The 14322-nt window shown below is 39.4% G+C and overlaps 1 protein-coding gene across 1 annotated transcript in view; it reads right to left on the reverse strand.

Annotated features, from left to right (window-relative positions):
* The window catches only part of LOC146943561 (uncharacterized), a 64331-nt gene that overhangs the window by 1439 nt on the left and 48570 nt on the right, over positions 1–14322 (reverse strand). The window lies entirely within an intron of this gene.

The following is a 14322-nucleotide window of genomic DNA, read 5'->3' on the forward strand; positions in this document are numbered from 1 at the left end:
CTTTGCTTGGTGCTGCCTTTCTTCCATTTCGAATTCCTTAAGCCGACTTTGATGCTTTTTATGTAATGCTAGCTTCTCTTCATACTGTGATACTCTAGCATCCCTTTTTTCCCTGGTATTTCTCAAACAAAGAAAAAGGGATCGGGCCTACCCTTGTTTCTCTCATGGCAGCCTCCAACTTTGGATCACCTTCAATGCCAGTTTGTCATACCTTTCACAAGGTTGATGTTGTTCCACTCCTTGTTGGTGTCGCCTAGGCACTGCATGTGGTGCCCATGGTGTGCCAGTTGAACTATCCCACATCCATAGCATTTGCTTTCCTTTGTGTTAGATCGTTACTTTCGCCTTTAATTAACACATGTTCTTTCACAAAGAGCATTTATAATGCTACAATGACCAAAGGTGAAAAGTGTTCCTTCCTTCATTAACTATCCTTCTCAAACTCTCATCTATAAACCACCTCAGATCAATGTCATCCCCATTTAGAATTGCATGTACTGCAACAACCCTTATCAGTCGAAACTCGGATGAACTTCCATTACTTTTTAATGTTTTCACAAGAAACGTAGCCCACACCCTTGGCAATGATTTCATATACTTCAAACTGAAATTATTTGGTAACATACCAACAGTGTGCTTCAGCCATGGTGCTCCTTCTACACACAACTCCTACCTTATGTCCTCCAACTTCTCAATTTCATCCAGACTCTTAATTGCATAAAGTGCATCTCTTCTTTTTTAAATTCCACAACCTATTGGTGTTGGAGTTTCAAGTAAAGTGTTAATAGTATCTGGGTTGAACCTTACATGCTTCCCACACACAAAAGAAACATAAGGATTTGTATCCTTCTTAGTTTGGAACGTGTTTGCAAATAATTCAATTGCAACAGAGCGATTGGAATGTTGAATTATGCTATTCAACTTACTCCATCCTCTCCTTTCAAGCTCCTCTTGAATTCCCGGAATTGCATACTTCCCACTTTGAAAAGCTTTCTCTTCCCCAAATTGCAAATGCTTGAACTTGTTGTATCTCTTATTTTGTGCCTCTCCCATAAAAAGAATTGAACAATCTCTTCCTCTTTTCAGGATCAATTGAGATTGAATTGAAAACAAAAGGGTTTCTTGAATGAAAAATGGTGAAAAAGGGTTAGAAAAGTGTGGTTTATTTTGTAGAGTTTAATGGTGGTGGGTTGACGGTTCAAAACAACTTTACACACAACCAATCAAAATATTTATAATCGTAAGATCAATTATTTAGAATCGTCAAATCAATTAATTTTTTTAATTTATGTGGGATCATTTCACCAACACTGACTTGCTTGATCGCATCAACACTTTTACTTTTTCTAAGGATGGCCTAGTTGATTGACTTATTTTTTTATTCAATTAAAAAATTGAGTGAATTATTATACTCCATCCGTTTTAAAATGAGTGTCGTTTTAGATGTTTACACACATATTAAGAAATGCAATGATTAAGAGAAAGAAAATGATTATTTTACCAAATTATCCTTATTAACTATTGGTTAGTTTTAAAAGTAATACTTTGGAAATAGTATGCAGATGATAAGTGTTTAAAAGTGATATATTTCGCATAGGAGTTTAGTCGTTTTAGTGACTTGTTTTGCAAGATTCTCTATGGAAAACTCCAAATATTGTGTTAATATGTCATTTATGCTTTTGAGCCTTAGTCTACCCTTTTTGTGCAGGAAATTACAAGCAAGGAGCAAGAAATGTCAAAGTTCATGAAGCTACGCCATTAGCGTGTCCTACGCTATTGGCGTGATGAAGAAATACCCAAGGCCAGAGGGATACGCCATTAGCGCACCTGGGGCGTGGATCTGGAGCTCTCTTGAAGAGTACGCTAATAGCGTATTCTGCGCTATTAGCGTACAATGTCCAGAGAGCTACGCTATATGCGTACCTGGAGCGTGGAAGCAGAAGCTGGGTTTGAAGAGCTACGCTATTAGCGTATTTCACGCTATTAGCGTAAATGCTCCAGAGAGCCACGCTATTAGCGTGGCTGGAGCGTAGCAGCAGGGCAAGAACAATGTGGCAGGCTCCCATTGGCCAAATTATAGGCCGCCTTACCACGCTATTAGCGTGAGATGCGCTATTAGCGCAGGTGCAAAAACACAGGCCATTTAAATAGCATTTTTACCTCTCTTTTAGGTATTCACTATTCCATTAAAACATTTGACACATTTCTAGAGAGAGGTTAGAGCTATTTCATAGAGAGAAACACAAAGCAAGTGATTAAGGAGTAGATTCAACCCTAGATTCATTGAGACATCAAGGATCTTGGCATGGAATCTTCATCTTTCCTTCATTCCTTGCATTAGTTTACATGTCTATATGTAACTAACCTTCTTTGTAGTATTGAGGTAACTATCAAGCTATTATGTAATCTTTTGATCTTTTAATATATAAGGTTCTAGCTTAATGATTCAATATTGTTGTTATTCTTGCTTTTAATGCTTTCAAAGAGATTCAAGATGATTTGGACACAAACCCTTGAATCTAGACCTAGAATAACAATCTATCTTATGTTATATCATTCTTGACAAGTTTGTAAACCTTTGATAATTACTTTTAATCAAGCTTTTAATGCTTTCGGATACTTAATCAGGCTGGACACGGTCGATTAAGTCATCCGATCGACTTTGTTATCGTTTAAGGAATTTGGACACGAATGTTTAAACGATAACCTAGAAATAACGATGTCACTTTGGACACGAAGGATATTGTAGAAATGATTGTAATAATATTGGTTATAAAGCTAGAGTCTGTTAATCGATCGAGAGATTGCTGCTGTTATGCTTGCTCGTTATCTTATACCGCAAGCGAAATAGTTCGATCCCCTCTCGTTTTTACTTAAATGTCAAATATGGATATAGTGTTACAAACAAACAATTTATATCCAAACCCTTAATGTGAACGATTGTGTAAATGCTTATGATTAACGTAACTCCCTGTGGAAACGATCCTATATATACTCACGTGTACATAGTTATATGACGTGTAGGAAAAATCTCACATCAAAATGGCGCCGTTGCCGGGGAGTAACGGAAATTTTTATCATAAGTATTGAAACAATTTTGTCATGTTAAGTCAATTTTGCACAAAATTCTTTCATGCATATACTTATACACTTATGTCATTCATTATTTTTTATGCTAACCACCTGGTATAGTCTTGGTGAACTTTGTTTATGCGAGGTACCGTTGATAAGGAAGACCTACAATTTGATCCTGAAATTGAGAAAACTGCTAGGTTACTTAGAAAGCAAGCAAAGGAAGCTAGGAGATTAGCCAGGCTGGCTCAGCCGGAATCTTTACTTTTTATTCCTTCTCCGTCAGGTTCGGTGCATACTATATCACTAGGTGATTCTTCATCACATTCTTCTGCACATTCATCTCCGAGGAGTGATCCAGAAGTAGTCATGGCTAATGAAGATGAGAATGCTCTACCTATGTGGGTTAGTCCGAGGAGGCTAGCTAATCTTGGCAACCGTAATGCCAAATCTTTTGAGCTTAAGTCTGGGTTGATAAACTTGATAACTCATAACCAGTTTACCGGTATGGATCATGAGGATCCATATAGACATCTTACCAACTTCTATGTTACCGCCGGTACACTTGGTATGAAAGAAGATGAGGAAGAGGGTGTGTTTGTGCAATTGTTCCCTCATTCTTTGATCGGGAAGGCTAAGGAGTGGTATCTTGATCAACCAACTTCTTTGATGGAAAATTGGGGTGAGCTAGAGAAAGCATTTCAAGAACGGTTCTTTCCGGAGGATAGGCATCTTGAGGCTAAAACTTCAATTACAACTTTTGCTCAAGGCCAAAGTGAGACTCTTTGTGAAGCTTGGGAGCGCTATAAATCATTGCTAAGGAATTGTCCAAAGCATGGTTTTGATAGCCAAATGCAACTATATCTTTTTCGTCAAGGGCTTCAAGACATGTCCAAGACGATGCTAGATGCAAGTGCTGGAGGTTCTATTGCTTTGAAAAACCCAGCTGAAGCTGTCAGAATCATTAACCAAATGGCGCTCAACACAAGAAAATCTTCTCACAATCGGAATCCTAATCAAAGGAAAGCCGGTATTCTTGAGCTTGAAGCAAATGATGCGGTCTTAGCTCAAAATAAGCTTCTCACTCAACAATTAGAAGCTATGCAAAAGGAGATGAAAGCTATGCCTAAACAAATTCTTGAATCTCTCAAGCAAGAAGGAGGAACCGCTCAAGTCTATACTTGTGGACTATGTACGGGGGATCATCCCACCGGCTATTGTCCCGAGCCCGGTTCTTTTGAAGGGGAAGAGGTCAACTATGTGGGAAACCAACAAAGGCCTAACCAATCACAACAAGCCGGAACCTCACAACAAAATCCGGGTACTTCCAACTTCCAAGGAAGGTATCCGGCCAACCAGAACCAACAAAGACCTTGGAGAACACCGTACAATAATAACTATCAATATCCACCATCAAACTACTACCAACAACCTTACCAACAACCATTCAATAATCAATACCAAAATCCACCACCAAATAACCCCCAACAACCAAATAATTCCCAAAGCACCGAGGAGGTCTTGAAACAATTCATGCAAGTGTCCATGGCTAACCAGAAAAACACCGACGCGTCCATCAAAGGCCTTGAAACGCAAGTTGGTCAGTTAGCTCAACAAATGGCTCAAGGTCCTCCGCAAGGTGGAGCTTTCACCGCTAACACTCAACCAAATCCTAAGGAGCACAACAAGGCATAGCAGTCAAAAGCTATAGCTACAAGAAGTGGGAGAGTAGTAGGTATAGGGGTAGGTGATGATATTGTTGTTGAGGAAAAGGATGATGAGGTTGTCAATAAAGAGGAGTTCGAGGAGGATAGTGTAGAGATAGAGGAGGAAGTGTATATAAAGAATAAAGAAGCATTAGTTGAAAAAGAAAAAAATCAAAAAAGAGATCTAGAGTTACAAGAGGAGATGGAGAGGAAGAATAAAGATGTGGGGAGAGATAAAGGGAAGAAACAAGTAGTTGAGAAGCAAGAGGTGGCTCAACGCTTACCATACCCACATGCTCCATCGAAGAAAGACAAAGAGCGGCAATACGCAAGGTTTCTTGAACTCTTCAAGAAGTTGCAAATTGATATACCATTCTCGGAAGCCTTGGAGCAAATGCCGGTCTATGCAAAGTTCATGAAAGATATCCTTTCCAAGAAAAGAAGAATCAACGATGAAGAGACGATCCAAATCGATGCCAATTGTAGTGCTATTATTCAAAGAACATTGCCAAAGAAAGAGCAAGATCCGGGAAGAGTCACTCTACCGGTAGCTATTGGCACAACACATGTAGGTAAAGCACTACTTGATCTTGGATCAAGCATCAATCTCATGCCTTTGTCCGTTGCCAAAAGAGTTGGTGACCTTTGTATAAAGCGGACTAGGATGATGTTGCAATTGGCCGACAAATCCTTTGCAAAACCACTAGGTATGGCCGAAGATGTTCTTGTAAAAGTGGACAAATTTATTTTTCCGGCTGATTTTGTGGTTATGGATGTCGAAGAAGATGAGGATGTGCCTATCTTAATGGGAAGGAATTTCATGCAAACGGCTCGGATGATGATTGATCTTGATGATAATATCATGAAGGTCAAGGTAAATGATGAAGAGGTTACCTTCAACATCCGAGAAGCTTTGAAGTACTCGAAAGACAAGGGTGCATGTTTCAAAATGGATGCAACCGAAGAAGTCATCTTGACTACTCGGAAGCAAATGCACAATAGAACACCCCTTGAGAGTGCTTTGGTGGACGCACTCAATGCTATTGATGAAGACGAAGCAAGTGCCATTGAAGAGTGTTTGAAGGAGCTAGATTCCTTGAAGGAGGTTCTTCCTAATCAAGCCATACTTGAAGATTTGAAAGAAGAATCCAAGGAAGAAGCCAAAGTTGATGACACCAAGGTAGAATTAAAAGTTTTACCATCTAATTTGAAATTTGTTTTTCTTGAGAAAGATGGTACAAAACCGGTGATCATTAGTAGCTCCTTGTCCATCGATGAAGAAACAAAGTTGGTAGAGGTTCTCAAGGCCAACAAGGAAGCAATAGGGTGGAAGCTATCCGACTTGAAAGGGATAAGTCCATCTTATTGTATGCACAAGATCATGATGGAAGAAAACTTTAAACCGGTAGCACAACCGCAACGCCGCTTGAATCCAAACATGAAAGAGGTGGTGCGAAAGGAAGTAGTGAAGTTGCTTGAAGCCGGCATGATCTATCCTATCTCGGATAGTGCTTGGGTAAGCCCGGTTCAAGTAGTTCCCAAGAAAGGAGGAATGACGGTGATCACTAATGATAAAGATGAGTTGATCCCAACTAGAACCGTCACCGGATGGAGGATGTGTATAGATTATAGAAGACTCAATCAAGCAACAAGGAAGGATCACTTTCCCTTGCCCTTCATGGACCAAATGCTTGAAAGACTCTCCGGTCAATCCTTTTATTGCTTCCTAGATGGTTACTCCGGTTACAATCAAATCGCCATGAACCCAGATGATCACGAGAAGACGGCTTTCACTTGCCCCTTTGGTATTTTTGCTTATCGAAGAATGCCATTTGGCTTGTGTAATGCACCCGCAACTTTTCAACGGTGTGTTCAAGCAATCTTCTCCAAACTTATTGGAAAATGCATGGAGGTGTTCATGGATGATTTCTCAGTTTTCGGTTCGTCATTTGATACGTGTTTGAATAGCTTGGATACCGTGCTGAAGCGGTGTATTGAAACTAGCTTGGTGCTCAATTGGGAGAAATGTCACTTCATGGTTACCGAGGGTATTGTCCTTGGTCATAAGATTTCTGCTAAGGGTATTGAGGTAGACCAAGCAAAGGTCGATGTCATAGGAAAGCTTCCACCACCGGTGAATGTCAAAGGTGTTCGGAGTTTTCTTGGTCATGCCGGTTTCTACCGGAGATTCATCAAAGACTTCTCAAAGATTGCAAAGCCTATGAGCAACTTGCTCAACAAAGATAAGTCTTTTGTTTTTGATAATGAATGTCTTGATGCATTTGAATCTTTAAAAGAAAAGTTGACCACCGCACCAATAATCATTGCTCCTAATTGGGATTTAAATTTTGAATTAATGTGTGATGCAAGTGATTATGCTGTTGGTGCGGTCTTGGGTCAACGTAAGGATAAAATTTTTCATGCTATTCACTATGCAAGTAAGGTTTTAAATGAGGCACAAATCAATTATGCCACAACTGAAAAAGAGTTACTTGCAATAGTTTATGCAATGGAGAAATTTCGTTCTTACTTTGTAGGTTCCAAAATTGTTGTTTATACTGACCATGCAGCTATCAAGTATCTCCTTACTAAGTCCGACTCAAAGCCTAGACTCATCCGGTGGATGTTGTTGCTTCAAGAGTTTGACTTAGAGATCAAGGATAAGAAAGGCACGGAGAATCTTGTAGCTGATCACCTTTCAAGGTTGACAAACAATGAGGTAACCAAGAATGAACCGGAGGTTCGTGAAGAATTTCCAGATGAACGGTTGCTAGCAATCAATGTGAGACCGTGGTTTGCCGACATGGTGAACTACAAAGCAACCGGGTTCATTCCGGAAGATTTTGAATGGCAACAACGCAAGAAGTTCCTCCATGATGCTAACCACTTTGTGTGGGATGAGCCCTATTTGTTCAAAATTGGAGCGGACAATCTCTTGCGTAGGTGTGTGGATGATGAAGAGGCAAAGAAGATCCTATGGCAATGTCATAATTCGCCCTATGGAGGTCACTTCAACGGGGAGAGAACAGCCGCAAAGGTACTTCAATCCGGGTTCTATTGGCCAACTTTATTCAAAGATGCCAACTTACATTGCAAGCATTGTGATGAATGCCAAAGAACCGGATCAATGTCAAAAAGAAATGAGATGCCTCTACAACTCATCCTTGAAGTGGAAGTGTTCGATTGTTGGGGTATAGATTTTGTTGGCCCTTTCCCTTCATCATATTCAAATGAGTACATCTTGGTCGCTGTTGATTATGTGTCAAAGTGGGTGGAAGCCGTAGCATCGCCTAAAGCCGATAGCAAGACGGTGGTGAAGTTCCTAAAGAAGAATATTTTCACCCGGTTTGGTACACCAAGAGTGCTTATTAGTGATGGAGGATCACACTTTTGCAACGCACAACTTGCCAAGGCCCTAGATCATTATGGAGTCAAGCACAAAGTAGCATCACCGTATCATCCGCAAACGAATGGACAAGCCGAAGTTTCTAACCGGGAGGTCAAACGCATACTTGAGAAGACGGTCTCTACATCTCGGAAGGATTGGTCGGCTAAACTTGATGAAGCTTTGTGGGCATATAGGACTGCATACAAGTCTCCTATAGGCCTCACTCCTTTCCAAATGGTTTATGGCAAATCTTGTCATTTACCGGTCGAGCTCGAACATAAAGCCTTTTGGGCATTGAAGTTCCTAAACTTCGATCAAGAGAAAGCCGGTGAAAGAAGAAAAGTTCAAATGCATGAGCTTGAAGAATTGAGAAATCAAGCTTATGAATCTTCAAAGCTCTACAAAGAAAGGACCAAGAAGTATCATGACAAGAAGATCACTCTGAGACAATTCATGCCGGGACAAATGGTATTACTTTTCAATTCAAGACTGAGGTTGTTTCCGGGCAAATTAAAGTCTAAGTGGTCCGGACCTTTCATGGTTAAAGAGGTCAAACCATACGGAGCTGTGGAACTTGAGGACCCAGTCACCAAAGCCAACTGGATTGTTAATGGGCAAAGGCTTAAGCCCTACTTCGGTGGTGAAATTGATCGGTGTTTGACGACAATTTCACTAATCGAGCCATGATTTCTTCAAAATGCGTCAAGCTAAGGACGTAAAACAAGCTCTTGCTGGGAGGCACACCCAGTTTTGTAAGTATTTTTATGGTTATTGCATATAGTAGTAGTACATATACATTTACAGCAGAAATGAAAGACTTTGAAAAACTGATCCTGAAGCCTCACGCCAATAGCGAAATTTGCGCTATTAGCGTGAGAGCTCCAGAGAGCCACGCTATAAGCGTGAGTTTGGCGTGGGAGAAAAAAATTTTGTGGGCCCAGGGGATTAACTCCCCTTAACTTCCCACAACCCCTCTTTTTCCCCTTTTACGGTTTCATTTGTCCATTATCTCATAACCACACATAAAAACTTCTCTCCCATTCCCTAACCCTAGAAATCAAACCCACTTTTCATTTTGGTTCAAGCATCCATTTTTGCATCATTTCTTCTTGCATTTGTGTTGCTTCTCTCTGCATTAACAAGGTTTGATCTTCTCTTCCTATCTTTGTTCTTAAATTTGAAAAATCCATGTTTTTGACATGATTAGAGATGGTTAGGTTAGGGTTAGAGTTTTGATTTGTGAATAGAGATTGTTCTTCATTGATAATAGTTGGAAAAGGAACAATAATCATAACCCACATGCAACAAACATTCATCTTTTGATTTTGACCCATTTTGTAAATTTGAAAAATAAGGGTTTTGAATGATTTGTATGCCAATGATGTGATTTTGATTCCTTTTCATGATTCTATTGTGTTTTAGAGACATAGGATGAAACCTAGGGTTGAAATATGCTGGATTGTGCTGAGAAATTGCAGGAACAAAGATTTTGAAAATTTGAAAATTGCAGGTACGAAGAGCTACGCTAATAGCGAAAATTACGCTAATAGCGCAACTTTTCCAGAAAATTTCGCTATTAGCGTATTCTACGCTAATAGCGAAAGTTTCCCAGAAAAATTTCGCTATTAGCGTGGCAGGCGCTAATAGCGTAGATCTTCTTACTTGCCCAGATTTTCAAAATTTTTGATATTTTTAAATGACCAATTGTATTTTGTGCTAATATTTTCTATGCAATATGTTGGTGTTTCCTGGTTTTGTTGCAGATGGCACCGAAAAATGTTGAAAAAACTACCGGGACTAAGCGTCCTAGAGGCAAAGGTGCCTCTTCCTCTGCTGCACCTGCAATCCCAAACCGTTTCCCCACCCCTGCCCACTCTGCCAGGTTTAAGAAAATGGTGCAGTACAAAACCTGGCACGAGAAAACTTTTGATATTCATCCTAGTGGTGAGCATTCTGATATGCTCCACATTTTCACTGGTCGCAAATGGACCAAACTCCTCGTGCCTGCAACCGAGATTAACACCGACCTAATCAGGGAGTTTTATTGTAATGCTGTCCCTGATGCCTCACCCGCTACCTTTGCTGAGACTTTCTCTTGGACTTCTTACGTCCGAGGAAAGCAAATCCCTTTTGATAGGGATGCAATCAATGATTTCCTTGAAAATGCTTTAAACCTTGAGCCATCTGAGGACCCCACAATGCCCACCTTGTGTACCTATGCTAAGAGAAACGCTCAAGGAAATTGGAAATATCAGCAAATTGAGCGTGATATAATGAACAAGGGTAGGCTATTTGTCAAAAATGACAAGGGAGAGATTAGGCATGCACTTACCAAGGAGATGACAGCTACTGCCCGCTTAATTTTCCAATTCCTTGTCCACAATGCCCTTCCAAGAGCCCATACTTCCGATGCCCCAAAAGCCGTTCTACCACTCATCTGGTGCATTATGAAAGAAGTGCCTGTTGATATTGCTCGCATCATTGCTAATGAGATGAAGGCTGTGGCTTTGAAAGTAGCCACTGGTGCTAAGAAGGTGGCTTTGTTCTACCCGGGTTTGATTATGGGATTGCTGAAGGCTTATGGAGTGCCTATTTCTGGACCCTATGATGAAGATATTGAAGGGGTCATTACTGACACTCATATTCGCACCTGGGAGAAAACAGAGCAAAGGGCAGCTCAATACCATTTCTCTGATGATGAAGGTGGCCCATCTGAGGCTGCTGGTTCTTTTGACTTTTCAGGTTTGCAGACCTTTATGCTGGAGCAGCAGATGCATAACCAGTACGTGAGGGACCAGAACAGCTTCTTGATGGACCAGAATGAAGCAATTTGGAGGAGTAACATGGGCATACACCAGGACCTCTACAATGCTCACATGCATCCGGGAAATGCTGAGTACCCGGTTATGACTCCTGAGCAGTACCAGACTTATGTTCATTGGCCTGAGGGCAGGCCAAATCCTTATGTGGGGGTGGCTGATGCTGTTGATGATGAGGCGACACCTGATGATGCTGGAGTCGTGGGTGATGATGATGATGTGTACCAGGATCTTGATATGGATGATGCTGGAGAGGATGATCAGTGAACTTGAGTTTTTAGTGATGTTTTTCTTTTTGCTTTATAACTCTATGTTTTTATTTCATGTTGGAACATCTGTTTATTTTGGTTGTATTTTGTACTCTTCAAGCACTGTGGTTTTTAGTGCTTGATTTGTTACTTTGTTACTTTGTTACTTTATATTTGGTTTAATAACTTAGCTTTTTAGTTTAATAACTTATGCTTTGGATGAAATTTTTGTTACATCTTGCTTGTGTCTCTCAAAAGAAAATTGCTCATGAACAATAAATCTTAAAGTGCTCCATGGAGCCATGTTTGAGCAAAAGCAGGTGAGTGATAATGATATTACTTGTGATAAAGCGTAAGGCCAAGGTATTGGTTTTCTTTTATTCTAGGTTTTTAATAAGAATTTGAAACTTGTACTTTGCACAAATATATATCATTTAATTCTTTTCATAGACATAAATATTTTTGAACCACTTAGTACTTAACATAAATGTGAGGTAGCTTCAATCTGTTGTATATATGCTGGAGACCAATAATCACCGTCTAACTTGTTTTAGTTATGTTAAATCTGATAATTATTTTGAATTGTTTGAAAGCATGGAAAGGATCAAGGCACTTTTTGAATTGAGAGTAACCAACTTGACCACATAAAGCCTACCTGTGAGAAGAGCGAGTATCTGATACCCCAATCCGAGCCTAATGAATCAAGTCCTCAAACATGAACTGTCAATATTCATAAGCACAATGCTTGTTGAATTTGCCTGGAATTTTTCAAAAAAATCCAGTTCATGCTTGAATCTTATAGGACTTTGATATTTTTACTTTGTTGAACCCTTAACCTTTTTGTACTTTGTCCCTTGCCTTATGATAGGGGAACATTCAATTAGAGTTTTTGTTGTATTCAAGTTGGGGAGAAAAAGGAGGCATTATTTGTTAAGTTCTGGTGAAGTTGTAAAATAACCTGACAACGTTGAATCAAAGAAAAAATTGTACATTTGAAAAAAAAAAAAAAAAAAAAAGAAAAAAAGAAAAGAAAAGAAAAAGGAAGTGAAAAATCAAAAAGAGAATAAGTTGTCAAGGTTATAAGTTTTATTGTTAATCACCAAAGGTTTTAATTCTTGGTAGGGAAGTATATGGATTTCAAGTTGTGATACAAAAAAATGTTCCTCTTTGATAGGCTTTCTGATCAATTGCCCCACATATGACATTTCTTTTGTAGCCCGGCCAAGTTATAACCCTTGCAAGACCTTTTGATCCATGCTTTTATGCTTTTTGAGACGATATTTGGATGGACACCTAACTTAAATAGGATGTTAGCATGATTGTTGGATGTGTGTTCATTACCTCATTCATTGTTATCATTATATTGCATTTACTTTCAAAGAAGTGTGTTAGGTGTGGTTCATAGATAGTTATGTTTATGTATTGAAGTTTATGATGTATAGTTTGTGCTTAGGACATTTTTCGCATTCTTAGTTTGAACCTAGAGTAGCGGAGGACTTCATGCTTGTCCACGCAATCATTTTTGAATCACCCTTTGTTTATTTTTGTTTTGAATTGTTTGACACCATGTTGAAAACCTTGTCCAAAGCCTTGTTAGTTTCCTTTTCAATTAATTTGTTTGAGGACAAACAAAAAGCCAAGTTGGGGAGAGTTTGATAAGTGTTTAAAAGTGATATATTTCGCATAGGAGTTTAGTCGTTTTAGTGACTTGTTTTGCAAGATTCTCTATGGAAAACTCCAAATATTGTGTTAATATGTCATTTATGCTTTTGAGCCTTAGTCTACCCTTTTTGTGCAGGAAATTACAAGCAAGGAGCAAGAAATGTCAAAGTTCATGAAGCTACGCCATTAGCGTGTCCTACGCTATTGGCGTGATGAAGAAATACCCAAGGCCAGAGGGATACGCCATTAGCGCACCTGGGGCGTGGATCTGGAGCTCTCTTGAAGAGTACGCTAATAGCGTATTCTGCGCTATTAGCGTACAATGTCCAGAGAGCTACGCTATATGCGTACCTGGAGCGTGGAAGCAGAAGCTGGGTTTGAAGAGCTACGCTATTAGCGTATTTCACGCTATTAGCGTAAATGCTCCAGAGAGCCACGCTATTAGCGTGGCTGGAGCGTAGCAGCAGGGCAAGAACAACGTGGCAGGCTCCCATTGGCCAAATTATAGGCCGCCTTACCACGCTATTAGCGTGAGATGCGCTATTAGCGCAGGTGCAAAAACACAGGCCATTTAAATAGCATTTTTACCTCTCTTTTAGGTATTCACTATTCCATTAAAACATTTGACACATTTCTAGAGAGAGGTTAGAGCTATTTCATAGAGAGAAACACAAAGCAAGTGATTAAGGAGTAGATTCAACCCTAGATTCATTGAGACATCAAGGATCTTGGCATGGAATCTTCATCTTTCCTTCATTCCTTGCATTAGTTTACATGTCTATATGTAACTAACCTTCTTTGTAGTATTGAGGTAACTATCAAGCTATTATGTAATCTTTTGATCTTTTAATATATAAGGTTCTAGCTTAATGATTCAATATTGTTGTTATTCTTGCTTTTAATGCTTTCAAAGAGATTCAAGATGATTTGGACACAAACCCTTGAATCTAGACCTAGAATAACAATCTATCTTATGTTATATCATTCTTGACAAGTTTGTAAACCTTTGATAATTACTTTTAATCAAGCTTTTAATGCTTTCGGATACTTAATCAGGCTGGACACGGTCGATTAAGTCATCCGATCGACTTTGTTATCGTTTAAGGAATTTGGACACGAATGTTTAAACGATAACCTAGAAATAACGATGTCACTTTGGACACGAAGGATATTGTAGAAATGATTGTAATAATATTGGTTATAAAGCTAGAGTCTGTTAATCGATCGAGAGATTGCTGCTGTTATGCTTGCTCGTTATCTTATACCGCAAGCGAAATAGTTCGATCCCCTCTCGTTTTTACTTAAATGTCAAATATGGATATAGTGTTACAAACAAACAATTTATATCCAAACCCTTAATGTGAACGATTGTGTAAATGCTTATGATTAACGTAACTCCCTGTGGAAACGATCCTATATATACTCAC

The sequence above is a fragment of the Medicago sativa genome, chromosome 2 (genome assembly GCF_051527215.1).
Source record: "Medicago sativa cultivar Bolivia chromosome 2, Bolivia_mono, whole genome shotgun sequence".
Lineage (NCBI taxonomy): Eukaryota > Viridiplantae > Streptophyta > Magnoliopsida > Fabales > Fabaceae > Medicago > Medicago sativa.